At 39.7% G+C, this 16072-nt stretch overlaps 1 protein-coding gene across 1 annotated transcript in view; it reads left to right on the forward strand.

Moving 5' to 3' along the window:
- LOC128661599 (collagen alpha-1(IX) chain-like) overlaps window positions 1-16072 on the forward strand; it is a 130500-nt gene that overhangs the window by 51687 nt on the left and 62741 nt on the right. The gene's annotated exons all lie outside the window — the stretch shown is intronic.

Genomic DNA, 16072 nt, shown 5'->3' on the forward strand with positions numbered 1-16072 from the left:
CGTTGGTATTACAAGTTCACAGCAATGCGAACGTGACCTCACAAGAGCGCGCTTTTATAAGCTCCTATGGGTGCCTCGTTCTGATGGCATCAGAACTTCAGCACAGCGAAGGGAGTAAGTAGTGCAGCAATGGCAGCAATTTAAAATATATATGCATATATATTTATGTGTTAATATAAAACATAAATATATATGTATATAAGCAAATACATATATATATATATATATATATATATATATATATATATATATATATATATATATATATATATAGTAACAAGGAAGAGCACTCTCACTCATGTATATCAACTGCCAGGGTGCTAGTGTAATTAAATATAGCTGAACACAAAACTGGCACTCTCTGGTCTTTCCAAAAAAATCTTTTACTGTGAAAGTAGTGACGTTTCAGGGACAAAGTATCCCCTTCCTGAGTCTGGTCTGAGGAAGGGGATAGTTTGTCCCCGAAACGTCACTACTTTCACAGTGAAAGATTTTTTTTGGAAAGACCAGAGAGTGCCAGTTTTGTGTTCAGCTATATATATATGTACAGGGAACACACAGTTCCCATAGACCGCAATGTAAAGGCATTTTTCAGTGCTGTTTTAACACGGCACTCCCACCAACCTTAGCCCTAAAATACTGCCGGCTGCAGTAACTTTTATTAAAAAACAAAAGATGCTGCTATCTTTCGCCTAGATTACAAGTTTTGCACTATAGAGGGTGCGAAATGAACACAACAAAAGTAGCGTTATTTCTCTTGTAAGGTGTATCCAGTCCACGGATCATCCATTACTTGTGGGATATTCTCCTTCCCAACAGGAAGTTGCAAGAGGATCACCCACAGCAGAGCTGCTATATAGCTCCTCCCCTAACTGCCATATCCAGTCATTCCCTTGCAAGCTCTCAACATAGCTGGAGGTAGTAAGAGGAAAGTGGTGTAATATAGTTAGTTTTTTCTTCAATCAAAAGTTTATTGTTTTTAAATGGTACCGGAGTTGTACTATTTTATCTCAGGCAGCATTTAGAAGAAGAATATGCCTGCGTTTTTCTATGATCTTAGCAGAAGTAACTAAGATCCACTGCTGTTCTCATATATGTCTGAGGAGTGAGGTAACTTCAGAGGGAGAATGGCGTGCAGGTTATCCTGCAATAAGGTATGTGCAGTTTAAGATTTTCTAGGGATGGAAATTGCTAGAAAAAAGCTGCTGATACCGGATTAATGTAAGTTAAGCCTAAATACAGTGATTTAATAGCGACTAGTATCAGGCTTGCTATCAGAGGTATATACTCTGATTAATGTGCAATATAAAACGTTTGCTGGCATGTTTAATCGTTTTTATATGTGCTTTGGTGATAAAACTTATTTGGGCCTAGTTTTTTCCACATGGCTGGCTTGATTTTTGCCTAGAAACAGTTTCCTGAGGCTTTCCACTGTTGTAATATGAGTGGGAGGGGCCTAGTTAAAATTACAGACAGAGACATTCAGCTTCCCTCAGCAGTCCCCTGCATGCTTTAGGACATCTCTGAAGGGCTCAAAAGGCTTCAAAAGTCATATATTGAGGACGGTAAAGCCACAGTGAAGCTGTGGCAGTTGTTGTGACTGTTAAAAAAAAAACAACAACAAAAAAAAAATGTTTTTTTTTTTTCAATTTGTTAATCCGTTTTTGTATTAAGGGGTTAATCATCCATTTGCAAGTGGGTGCAATGCTCTGCTAACTTGTTACATACACTGTAAAAATTTCGTTAGTTTAACTGCCTTTTTTCACTGTTATTTCAAATTTTAGCAAAATTTGTTTCCCTTAAAGGCACAGTAACGTTTTTTCTATTGCTTGTTTAACTTGATGTAAAGTGTTTTCCAAGCTTGCTAGTCTCATTGCTAGTCTGTATAAATATGTCTGACATAGAGGAAACTCCTTGTTCATTATGTTTAAAAGCCATGGTGGAACCCCATATGAGAATATGTACTAAATGTATTGAATTCACTTTAAACAATAAAGATCAGCTTTTATCTTTAAAAAATTTATCACCAGAGGATTCTGGCGAGGGGGAAGTTATGCCGACTCACTCTCCCCACGTGTCAGACCCTTTGACTTCCTCTCAAGGGACTCACGCTAAAATGGCGCCAAGTACATCAAAGACGCCCATAGCTATTACTTTGCAGGACATGGCGGCAATCATGGACAATACCCTGTCAGCGGTATTAGCCAGACTGCCTGAATTCAGAGGAAAGCGCAATAGCTCTGGGGTTAGACGTAGTACAGAGCGCGCAGATGCCTTAAGGCCCATGTCTGATACTGCGTCACAATATGCAGAAGCTGAGGAAGAAGAGCTTCAGTCTGTGGGTGACATTTCTGATTCGGGGAAACCTGATTAAGATATTTCTACTTTTAAATTTAAGCTTGAGAACCTCCGTGTATTGCTTGGGGAGGTGTTAGCTGCTCTGAATGACTGTGACACAATTGCAGTACCAGAGAAATAGTGTAGACTGGATAAATACTATGCAGTGCCGGTGTGTACTGTTGTTTTTCCAATACCTAAAAGGTTTACAGAAATTATTTATAAGGAGTGGGATAGACCCGGTGTGCCGTTTTCCCCCCCTCCTATTTTTAGAAAAATGTTTCCAATAGACGCCACCACACGGGACTTATGGCAGACGGTCCCTAAGGTGGAGGGAGCAGTTTCTACTTTATCAAAGCGTACCACTATCCCTGTTGAGGACAGTTGTGCTTTTTCAGATCCAATGGATAAAAAATTAGAAGGTTACCTTAAGAAAATGTTTATTCAACAAGGTTTTATCCTGCAGCCCCTTGCATGCATTGCGCCTGTCACTGCTGCTGCAGCGTTCTGGTTTGAGTCTCTGGAAGAGGCCTTTAAGACAGCTACTCCATCGACTGAAATACTTGAAAAGCTTAGAAAACTTAAGCTAGCTAATTCTTTTGTTTCTGATGCCATTGTTCATTTGACTAAACTAACGGCTAAGAATTCTGGATTCGCCATCCAGGCGCGTAGGGCGCTATGGCTTAAATCTTGGTCAGCTGACGTGACTTCAAAGTCTAAATTACTTAACATTCCCTTCAAGGGGCAGACCCTATTCGGGCCTGGTTTGAAGGAAATTATTGCTGACATTACTGGAGGTAAGGGTCATACCCTTCCTCAGGACAGGGCCAAATCAAAGGCCAAACAGTCTAATTTTCTTGCATTTCGAAACTTCAAGGCAGGTGCAGCATCAACTTCCTCTGCTACAAAACAAGAGGGAACTTTTGCTCAATCCAAGCCGGGCTGGAAACCTAACCAGTCCTGGAACAAAGGCAAGCAGGCCAGAAAGCCTGCTGCTGCCTCTAAGACAGCATGAAGGAACAGCCCCCTATCCGGTAACGGATCTAGTAGGGGGCAGACTTTCTCTCTTCGCCCAGGCATGGGCAAGAGATGTTCAGGATCCCTGGGCGTTGGAGATCATATCTCAGGGATATCTTCTGGACTTCAAAGCTTCCCCTCCTCAAGGGAGATTTCATCTTTCGAGATTATCTGTAAACCAGATAAAGAAAGAGGCATTCTTACACTGTGTGCAAGACCTCCTAGTTATGGGAGTGATCTGTCCAGTTCCACTGACGGAACAGGGACAGGGTTTTTATTCAAATCTGTTTGTGGTTCCCAAAAAAGAGGGAACCTTCAGACCCATTTTGGATCTAAAGATCTTAAACAAATTCCTCAGAGTTCCATCGTTCAAAATGGAAACTATTCGGACCACCCTACCTATGATCCAGGAGGGTCAGTACATGACCACAGTGGATTTGAAGGATGCTTACCTTCACATACCGATTCACAAAGATCATCATCGGTTCCTAAGGTTTTCCTTTCTGGACAGGCATTAACAATTTGTGGCTCTTCCCTTCGGGTTAGCTACAGCTCCAAGAATCTTTACAAAGGTTCTGGGATCGCTTCTGGCGGTCCTAAGACCGCAAGGTATATCAGTGGCCCCTTATCTGGACGACATCCTGATACAGGCGTCAAGCTTTCAGATTGCCAAGTCACATACGGACATAGTTCTGGTATTTCTCAGATCACATGGGTGGAAGGTGAACGAGGAAAAGAGTTCTCTATCCCTACTCACAAGAGTCTCCTTCCTAGGGACTCTGATAGATTCTGTAAAAATGAAGATTTACCTGACAGAATCCAGGTTATCAAAGCTTCTAAAATCTTGCTGTGTTCTTCATTCTATTCCGCGCCCTTCGGTGGCTCAGTGTATGGAAGTAATCGGCTTGATGGTAGCGACGATGGACATAGTGCCATTTGCGCGCCTACATCTCAGACCGCTGCAACTATGCATGCTCAGTCAGTGGAATGGGGATTACACAGATTTGTCCCCTCTGCTAAATCTGGATCAAGAGACCAGGGATTCTCTTCTCTGGTGGCTATCTCGGGTCCCTAGCGATGTTAGAAGTCTCCAAGATAATTCGCTGGGCAGAGACTCACTCTTGCCACCTATCAGCAATCCATATCCCAGGTGTAGAGAACTGGGAGGCGGATTTTCTAAGTCGTCAGACTTTTCATCCGGGGGAGTGGGAACTCCATCCAGAGGTGTTTGCTCAATTGGTTCTAGCAGCGCCTTGGTTCTTCAACCTGGCTTATGTGTTTCCACCATTTCCTCTGCTCCCTCGACTGATTGCCAAAATCAAACAGGAGAGAGCATCAGTGATCTTGATAGCGCCTGTGTGGCCACGCAGGACCTGGTATGCAGACCTAGTGGACATGTCATCCTTTCCACCATGGACCCTGCCTCTGAGACAAGACCTTCTACTACAAGGTCCTTTCAATCATCCGAATCTAATTTCTCTGAGACTGACTGCATGGAGATTGAACGCTTGATTTTATCAAAGCGTGGCTTCTCCGAGTCAGTCATTGACACCCTTATACAGGCACGAAGCCTGTCACTAGGAAAATCTACCATAAGATATGGCGTAAATACCTTTTTTGGTGTGAATCCAAGAATTACTCATGGAGTAAGGTTAGGATTCCTAGGATATTGTCCTTTCTCCAAGAGGGTTTGGAAAAAGGATTATCAGCTAGTTCTTTAAAGGGACAGATTTCTGCTCTGTCTATTCTTTTGCACAAGCGTCTGGCAGAAATTCCAGACTTTCAAGCTTTTTGTAAGGCTTTGGTTAGAATTAAGCCTGTGTTTAAACCTGTTGCTACCCCAGGGAGCTTAAACTTGGTTCTTAAAGTTCTTCAAGGGGTTCCGTTTGAACCCCTTCATTCCATTGATATCAAACTTTTATCTTGGAAAGTTCTGTTTTTGATGGCTATTTCCTCGGCTCGGAGAGTCTCTGAGTTATCTACCTTACAATGTGATTCTCCTTATCTGATTTTCCATTCAGATAAAGTAGTTCTGCGTACAAACCTGGGTTTTTACCTAAGGTAGTTTCTAACAAGAATATGAATCAAGAGATTGTTGTTCAATCATTGTGTCCTAATCCTTCTTCAAAGAAGGAACGCCTTTTACATAATCTGGACGTGGTCCGTACTTTAAAGTTTTACTTACAAGCTACTAAAGATTTTCGCCAAACATCTACACTGTTTGTTGTTTACTCTGGACAGAGGAGAGGTCAAAAAGCTTCGGCAACCTATCTTTCTTTTTGGCTTCGGAGCATAATACGCTTAGCCTATGAGACTGCTGGACAGCAGCCCCCTGAAAGGATTACAGCTCATTCTACTAGAGCTGTGGCTTCCACCTGGGCCTTTAAAAATGAGGCTTCTGTTGAACAGATTTGCAAGGCGGCGACTTGGTCTTCGCTTCATACCTTTTCAAAATTTTACAAATTTGATACTTTTGCTTCTTCGGAGGCTATTTTTGGGAGAAAGGTTCTACAGGCAGTGGTTCCTTCCATCTAAGCCTGCCTTGTCCCTCCCTTCATCCATGTACTTTAGCTTTGGTATTGGTATCCCACAAGTAATGGATGATCCGTAGACTGGATACACCTTACAAGAGAAAACATAATTTATGCTTACCTGATAAATTTATTTCCCTTGTGGTGTATCCAGTCCACGGCCCGCCCTGTCTTTTTAAGGCAGGTCAAAATTTTTATTTAAACTACAGTCACCACTGCACCCTATGGTTTCTCCTTTCTCGGCTTGTTTCGGTCGAATGACTGGATATGGCAGTTAGGGGAGGAGCTATATAGCAGCTCTGCTGTGGGTGATCCTCTTGCAACTTCCTGTTGGGAAGGAGAATATCCCACAAGTAATGGATGATCCGTGGACTGGATACACCACAAGAGAAATAAATTTATCAGGTAAGCATAAATTATGTTTTCACCCTCCATAGTGCTGTTATTACAAGTTTCTAAAACATAGATATTGACGCCAGATAAGGCCCTAGACCCAACAAGTCTGCCCGATATTACCTAACGGTATAAACTTATCTGGTTCCACGGTGTTTATCATTACTACCTCTTGAGGAAGTTTATATAGAAACATAGATAAAAAGCCGCCTTGTGCGTGCAATATGGTGGCGATAAGCTCCATACCGCAAAAAATCCAAGGGCTGAGAATACGCGCTTGAAGCGCGGAATGGCTGTTTTAAAAAAAAAAGCCCAAACCCTGGGTGTCCGGACTTCAGAAACTGTAAAGTGGATCGTCGGGGGTTAGTGTTATTTTTTTTTTTACTTTTTTTGGGTGTTTTTTTTTCTTAGATTAGGGTTTGGACTTTTTTAAAAGAGCTGAATGCCCTTTTAAGGGCAATTAAAAAGAGCTGAATGCCTTTTTAAGGACAATGCCCATACAGATGCCCTTTTTAGGGCAATGGGTAGCTTAGGTTTTTGTTAGGTTTTTTTATTTTGGGGGGTTGGTTTGGTGGTGGGTTTTACTGTTGGGGGTCTTTGTAATTTTTTACAGATAAAAGAACTGATTTCTTTAGAGCAATGCCCTACAAAAGGCCCTTTTAAGAGCTATTGGTAGTTTATTGTAGGCTAGGGGTTTTTTTTTTAATTTTGGGGGGGCTATTTTATTTTTAAAGGGCTATTAGATTAGGTGTAATTTGTTTTTATTTTATATAATTTCATTCGTTATTTTTCGTAACTTAGTGTTTGTTATTTTTTGTAATTTAGTATTTTTTATTTTTTGTAATTTTAGACACATTTTTTTTTAGTAGTGTTAGTTTTGTATGTTTAATATAGTTTATTTAATTGGTAATTATTTTAATTTTAGTATAATAGTTATGTTAGGTTAATTGTTAGTTTAAACTAATTTAATTTCACAGGTAAGTTTTTATTTATTTTAAGATAGGTGGATGTTAGGTTTAGGGGTTAATATTTTAATTTAGTTTTTTGCAAGTTGGGGGGCTGGCGGTTTAGGGGTTAATAGGTTTATTTAGTGGCGGTGATGTGGGAGGCCAGAGGTTTAGGGGTTAAAGGGACACTGTACCCAAAAAATTTCTTTCGTGATTCAGATTGAGCATGACATTTTAAGCAACTTTCTAATTTACTCCTATTATCAAATTTTCTTCATTCTCTTGGTATCTTTATTTGAAATGCAGGAATGTAAGTTTAGATGCCGGCCCATTTTTGGTGAACAACCTGGGTTGTCCTTGCTGATTGGTGGATAAATTCATCCACCAATAAAAAAGTGCTGTCCAGAGTACTGAAACCAAAAAAAAAGTTTAGATGCCTTCTTTTTCAAATAATAATAGCAAGAGAACGAAGAAAAATTGATAATAGGAGTAAATTAGAAAGTTGCTTAAAATTGCATGCTGTATCTGAATCACAAAAGAAAAAATTTGGGTACAGTGTCCCTTTAATATTGGCGGCAATGTCGGGGAGCGTCGGAAAAGGGGTTAATAACTTTATTATAGTGGTGGCAATGTCGGGAGCGACAGATTAGGGGTTAATAAATTTTAAATAGTTTTTGCGATGCGGGAGGGCACAGAATAGGGGTTAATAGGTAATTTATGGGTGTAAGTGTACTTTGCAACATTTTAGTTATGAGTTTTGTGTAACTGTTTTTGTTGCACAAAACTCATAACTACTGGTCTCAGATAGTGGAACGGATTGTGTTGGTATAGGCTGGAATGCAAGCATTTTAGCCTCACTGCACGATCTGCAAATGCAATACCAGCGCTATGGAAATCCCACGCAAAAACGTCATTATTTTGAGTGTGGGATTGACGTTGCGTTACAGGCTAAAATGCTTGCAGTATAGCTATACCGATAAGACTCGTAATGGCTGCGTTACGGTTTTTACACTGAAATGGCAATTTTTCAGCGTTAAAACCATAACGCAAAACTCATAATCTAGGTGTTTATTTTTTAATAAAATACGCTAGACTGTATTTTGTGGCCATTTGAGGCATATTTATAAAATTAACCAGAGATCTGATCTCTGGTTAATTTTATAAGCGCTAACCAGCCACTTGTAATGGCTGATTAATTATTGGACTCTCGCAAATGGGCAAATTTGCCAGTTTCTTGGCGTGCGATAATTTAGCCCCGTATAGACTAACGTAATTATGGGAGAGAATGATTTCATATCTTACAATTAAATATTTTCAAGATGTATGTTGTAAACCCTATAACAAATTTAGTAGAACCTCAATGGTGCCAGAAACTTGACATTTTCAATCTCCAGTGCTCAGCTAAGGGTAAATAGGATGGCAAAGTGATGAAAAGGTGCATTTTAATGATAAAAGATAATATCTACTACTAGTTCCACTATATACTATATTGCAGAATAATGTAAACAGTCTTCTTTATCAACCCCCATTTTGGTACTTTTTTTTTACTGAAGGCCATGGTGATATAACAGATAAGAGGTTATTTAAAAGTATAGCCTATGTCTCCCAATCCCTCTACGTTTCCACCTCCCGTTGCAATTTTCAGGACTTCTCTCATTCTCTGGAACTGTCTTCCTCAGTCTGTCAGACTGTTGGTATTCACAGTTTTTCACAGCTTTAAGTCTTCTCTCAAAACCTACCTCTTTAGAAGAGCATACCAGCTATCCTTGCAAGTCAAACTAGCTAAACTGTAAACTTCTCTTCTGACCATGACCTTCAATAATCTCTCACCACATGGGACTACCCTACCTTGTGTTTCCAACTAGCACTTAAATTGCAAGTTCGCTAGGAAGTAGCATCCTAAAATGTCATGATAGCAGGTTTGTCAATCATCCTAGGTGAATCAGTTTAAGGATTTAAGTCCACCACCTCTGTGGTGGTACATAGCATAAAAAGCAGACCCTGCTCCTTAACTTGCAGTAACAGGCTTGAAAGCAGGAAAGCCCAAACCACACATATTCGTAACTTCATGAATTGAGCCAAAAAATATTCATCTTGTTTACTTCAACTATGTAACTTACTTACTTATTATTATTTTTTCTTTAGCAAGGGAATATTGCACGTTTTAAAAAAACAAAAATAGGTCCAAGAGCATTTGTAAATTTACATATTATGCAAAGTAACAAAAAATAAAGTATGTATTTTATTTTTGCTCAAATGAAATTCATGATGGCCATTCCAAAGAACTGGCACATGGAACAGGACTGAAGATTCAGAAAAATAACTTTATGGTGTTATATTACTTTTGGATTGCATGAAAACTGGCCACAGAGAAGAACTTTCAGACTCAAGTATTAAGCTCAAAATATGGATGCTGAGGAAATATTTTGCTAACCATAACAAACAGAAATGTTTAACACATTCACTGTGTTGTGTAAAATAGCAATAACTTGGACTAAGTTCTGTTTAAATACATTTAGTTCCTAAAGAAGAAATTTCTATTTGCAGCAATTGGTTACACATCTGTACTTGTGTCTATTAAAAGAGAACAAAGAAAGCATTACTTCAAATAGGTCATCTATACTATAATCACGTTTGTAACGCGTCGGTCACCAGTTGCGCATGCATCCTCAAAGGAATGTTGGCTGCGCGAAGCAGCTAAAAGAATGTTGGCTGTGCATGCAGCCAAAAGAATCCACCTGGATGCAGCAAAGCTGCATCTTGGTGGATTCTGAAAATGGTGAAAGGGTGGTGAAAGAATCCAACGCAAAAAAACACGCAACCACCCTCATAAAATAACTAAAAAACATGTAACTGCCCGCAAGAAATAAAAAAAAAACCCACGAACCACCAGCACGAAGTATTAAGAAAAAAAAAATGCCCGCACGAAGTATAAAAAGAATAAAACTAACCGTCGCACTAAGTATTAAAAAAAAACTAACCACCAACACAAAGTATTAAGAAAAAAAATAAACATAACCGCCCATACTAAGTATTAACAAAAAAAAATAACCCTTAAATCGCTAAACTCCCACAACAGAAACTCCCTAACCATAACACGGCCAAAACCCCACAATGCCAACTAAATAAATTATAATATTAACCCCTAAACCGCCAATCCCTACAACGCCAACTAACTAATTATACTATTAATCCCTAAACCGATAAACCCCCACATCTCAATAAACCTAATTAACCCCTAAACCGCCAACCTCCCACATCGCAATAAACCTAATTAACCTATTAACTCCCAAACCGCCAACCCCCACAACGCAAATAACTAATTTAATTACTAAGCCCCTAACCTAACACCCCCTAAATTAACCCCAATTACTACTAAATTACAATTAAAATAAAAAATCCTAACATTAAATTACAAAAAATTAATCTAACATTACAAAAAATAAAAAAGTCTAACACTACAGGAAAAAAACAAAAAAAATTATCAAAAATAAAAAAAACTAAACCTTATCCCTATGAAAATAAAAAAGCCCGCCCAAAATAAAAACACCCCCTAATCTAAACTAAACTACCCATAGCCCTTAAAAGGGCCTTTTGTAGGGCATTGCCCTAAGTTAAACAGCTCTTTTACGTTTAAAAAATACTAAGTCCCCCCTAAGAGTAAAAACCCGCCACCCACCAAACCCCCCATAATAAAAAAAAACTAACACTAAAAAAAACTCAACTACCCTAAAGTGGCATTTGTATGGGCATTGCCCTTAAAGGGGCATTCAGTTCTTTTACTGCCCTTAAAAGAGCATTCAGCCCATTAAAAAAATAAAAAAAATCCTAAATCTAAACTCCAACTAGGTACTCACTGTTCCTGAAGTCTCCATTATCTTCTATCTGCATCTGGAGCGAAGGCGGCACGGTGCGGAGCTGGCGGTCTTCAGCGGCGGCGGTCCAAAGAAGCGTGGAGCTCCTCTTCATGTGATCATCTGCTGCACACTGAAGATTAAATGCAAGGTACCCCATATTTATTGGGTTACCTTGCATTTGAACAGCCAATAGGATTTCGGTAGCTCTAATCCTATTAGCTAATTTCAAAATTTCAGCCAATAGGAAGGTCCATTGAGGAACGCCACTGAAGATCCACGCATCGGAGAAGACAGCTCCGCTCTGTGCCTCTTTCATTCTGGATGAAGACCTTCTCCGCCGGACTTCAGGAATGGTGAGTACCTATTTGGGGCTTAGTCTTATGCTTTTTTTTTAGATTAGGGTTTTTTTGGGCTGGAAAAGAGCTGAATGCCCTTACAAATGCCCCTTTATAGTCAATACATAGTTTAGTTTGTTTTTTGGGGGTTTTGGTTGGTGGGGGGTTTTAATGTTAGGGGGTAATTGGTAATTTTTTTAGGTAAAAGAGCTGTTTGACTTAGGACAATGCCCTACAAAAGCCCCTTTAAGGGTTATTGGTAGTTTAGTATTAGATTAGAGGGTGTTTTTATTTTTGGGGGGATTTTTATAGGGGTATTAGTTTAAGTTTAAATTGTTTATTTTGGATAGCTTTGTTTATTTTTTTCTGTAATTTTACATTTTTTATTTTGTGTAATTTTAGCTTTGGGGTTTGTAGTTTTTTTTAAAAATAGACTGCCCTCTGGACAGGTTTATCGCCTAGTACTTCTATAAATTAATTTTCAAAGCAGAAAAGAATAATAATCCTTATTCCAATTCATCAGCATTACTGAGAAGAAACATTGTATGGCAGAACAGGGGATTTTTCTTTTAAATTATTTTTTATGCCATTCTGGTTCATTATAAGGCCCAATTTTTGTTACTTAAACCCTTAACGACAAGGACATACCCTATACACTGTGTGTTCGTAAGGGGTTTTTAACCCTGTAACAGCACTGGTCTAGCCAAAACCTATTGCATACATTAAAATGTGCTATCACTACATGCCTCACTCCAGAAGGCAATTGGCAATAGTGCAGTCAATAGCGTAATCTCGCAGCTGTGTTATTTAACCCCTTAGTGTGAAATCGACAGCTGGCTGACAGGATACTTCGCTTGTCATTAAGGGGTTAATAGGCAAAGAAAATTAAATAAAAATCAAGTTAAAAACATAAAAAAATACATAAGAAACAGCATTCCAATGGAAGCTAAGAATAACCAATAATTAGAGAAAAAATATTAGTATTATTATGTTGTGACCTGAGCATGCACAGGAATTTAATACAAAATACAATGATATTGTATAACCCAGCACAGGAAATGGACTGTTTTCATTGGTCAGGTACAAAACTTTCTTCACTAATAAATAGTAGGAGGATTCAGACAAATGCAAAAAGTCACTAATGTTGCTGTACTCTTTGGGCTCTAGTTATGAAGCCGTCTACTTAGCTGCATTCGCCGGCCCAATACGCTCGCCTAAGCTCGCCTACCATCGCCGCCGCGGACCTGAATACATTCGCCAAAGTTATAAAAAAATCTGTCAAGAAGCCACGCACCCAATCTGGGTGATGTGGTCCTCCATCCGGTAGAAGTCTTCATCCAAGCGGCAAAGAAGAGGCCCTCTATCCGGGCGATGTCTTCCTCCAAGCGGCATCTTCTATCTTCTTTCTTCCGGCTCCATCTTCCGACCGCCGACGCGGAACATCCACCATCCCGACGGACTAACGACGAATGACGGTTCCTTTAAGGGACGTCATCCAAGATGGCCTCCCTCGAATTCCGATTGGCTGATAGGATTCTATCAGCCAATCGGAATTAAGGTAGGAAAAATATGATTGGCTGATTCAATCAGCCAATCAGATTGAAGTTCAATCCGATTGGCTGATCCAATCAGCCAATCGGATTGAGCTTGCATTCTATTGGCTCAATAGATCAGCCAATAGAATGCGAGCTCAATCCGATTGGCTGATTGGATCAGCCAATCGGATTGAACTTCAATCTGATTGGCTCATTGAATCAGCCAATCAGATTTTTCCTACCTTAATTCTGATTGGCTGATAAAATCTTATCAGCCAATCGGAATTCGAGGGATGCCATCTTGGATGACGTCCCTTAAAGGAACCATCATTCGTCGGTTTGGGTTGGGAGTGTACAGGTAGCTCAGGCTTATATAAGATGTGTATTTAGAACATTCTACATGCCTGATGAAACGGTGTATACCGAGAAACGCGTTGCATGTTTTTTACTCATGTGGCATGAGTGATATATGTATTTTATGATTGTTTTTATTATTATTAAACCTTTTTTACACCATATATCCTCATTGCTGTTGATTATCCCATATCCTGAGCTACCTGGTGATCCTGCCTACTGGGGAGTATCCTGCATCATATCCTTTACAGCCAGCTGGTTTGCTGTGAAAACCAGCCTGCCTCTATTGGCACATTTGAGTGCTGCTCTAGAATGTGAGTACCCTGCACAGGTTGTAAATTAACCATTGTAACCTTACAGATTCACACAGTCGTGTGTTTTTGTTTGCACCTAGCTCCTGGGTCTTATATTGCTGGATTGACTACCCACTGTTTGTCAAGACATACAGATTTCTACTTCTGGACCCTGGAGTGCCTTGTACAGCTAGCTGGTCTGCTGTAAAAACCAGCCTGCATCTACAGGCACATCTGAGTGCCTTCCCATATTGTGAGTACCCTGCACTTGCTCTATCTTTGTTACTGGGTATTACAGATTCACACATACGGCGCCTCTTTCCTTGTGTTCCATCATTCGTCGTTAGTCCATCGGGGAAGGTGGATGTTCCGCGTCGGCGGTCTGAAGATGAAGCTGGAAGAAAGAAGATAAAAGATGCCGCTTGAAGGAAGACATCGCCTGGATGGAGGACCTCTTCTTTGCCGCTTGGATGAAGACTTCTACCGGATGGAGGACCACATCGCCCGGATTGGATGAAGAATTCGGCTCGGCTGGGTGAAGATGGCTCAAGGTAGGGAGATCTTCAGGGGGTTAGTGTTAGTTTTTTTTAAGGGGGGATTGGATGGGTTAGAGTAGGGGTATGTGGGTGGTGGGTTTTATTGTTGGGGTGGAGGTTGTATTTTATTTTTCAGGTAAAAGAGCTGATTACTTTGGGGCAATGCCTCGCAAAAGCCCTTTTAAGGGCTGGTAAAAGAGCTGGTTACTTGGTAATTTAGAATAGGGTAGGGCATTTTTTTATTTTGGGGGCTTTATTATTTTATTATGGGGCTTAGATTAGGTGTAATTAGTTTAAACTTCTTGTAATTCTTTTTTATTTTCTGTAATTTAGTGTTTGTTTTTATTGTACTATAGTTTATTTTATTTTATTTAATTTAATTTTAGGTAATTGTAGGTAATTTATTTAATTTATTTAATGATAGTGTAGTGTTAGGTTTAATTGTAACTTAGGTTAGGATTTATTTTACAGGTAATTTTCTAATTATTTTAACTAGGTAGCTATTAAATAGTTATTAACTATTTAATAGCTATTGTACCTAGTTAAAATAAATACAAAGTTGCCTGTAAAATAAAAATATATCCTAAAATAGCTACAATGTAATTATTAATTATATTGTAGCTATCTTAGGGTTTATTTTACAGGTAAGTATTTTGTTTTAAATAGGAATAATTTAGTTAATACGAGTAAGTTTTATTTAGATTTATTAAAATAATATTAAAGTTAGGGGGTGTTATTGTTAGTGTTAGACTTAGGTTTAGGGGTTAATAAGTTTAATATAGGTGGCGGCAGGGTCCAGGAGCGGCGATTTAGGGGTTAAACATTTAATTTAGTTGCGGCGGGTCCGGGAGCGGCGGTTTAGGGGTTAATGAGTTTAATGTAGGTTGCGGCAGTGTAGTGGGGGGCAGGATAGGGGTTAATAACTTTAATATAGGTGGCCGTGGGCTCCGGGTGCGGTGGTTTAGGGGTTAAAAAATGTATTTAGTTGTGGGGGGTCCGGGATCCGTAGGATAGGGGTTAATAAGTTTATGTAGGTGGCGGCGGTATAGGGGGCGGCAGATTAGGGGTTAATATGTATAATGTAGGTGGCGGCAGGGTCCGGGAGCGGCGGTTTAGGGGGTAATACATTTATTTAGTTGTGGCGGTGTAGGGGTGGATAGATTAGGGGTGTTTAGACTTGGGGTACATGTTAGGGTGTTAGGTGCAGACGTTTCCCATAGGAATCAATGGGATATCGGGCTGCAGCGAACATGAACTTTCGCTATCGTCAGACTCCCATTGATTTCTATGGGATCCGCCGCCTCCAGGGTGGCGGATTGAAATCCAGGTACGCTGGCCTGGAATAGTGGCGAGCGTACCTGGTAGTAGTTTGATAACTACCAAAAGTAGTCCGATTGTGCCGAACTTGCGTTCAGAACATCTGTAGTGACGTAAGAATCGATCTTTGTCGGACTGAGTCCGGCGGATCGAAGCTTACGTCACTATATTCTACTTTTGCCGGGCAGTAGGGGTTTATAACTATGGCGAATCAGCCTTGCCACAAATACACTGCGGAATTCCATCGTATTTGTGGTTGATGACTTGATAACTAGAGGCCTTTGTATTCATTTCAAATTGCAAAAGTGGTCCCTTTAATGAATAAAAGAATAATGATGCAGCCAAAAAAAAAAGTCCATTTATGCTTTCAAAATAGTTGCTCTAAAGGCAGATAATAGCTTTTCTGTGGACAGGAGTTCAAATATACATTGTTCAGTTACTACATCCAACCAAGGCATTGCAAGGTTATGGATTCCTGTGTCAGTATATAATGTTCACTGTTATTTGCTTGTAGCTGTAGCACTAGCTCCTAAGCTGTTGTCTACCTTGTGCTTTGTTGCCTTGAACTCAAAAGATTATAGAACTTCTGTTAGTGAACCAATAATGTTGTAAATATTCAG

The sequence above is a fragment of the Bombina bombina genome, chromosome 5, assembly GCF_027579735.1.
Source record: "Bombina bombina isolate aBomBom1 chromosome 5, aBomBom1.pri, whole genome shotgun sequence".
In the NCBI taxonomy this organism is placed as follows: Eukaryota; Metazoa; Chordata; class Amphibia; order Anura; family Bombinatoridae; genus Bombina; species Bombina bombina.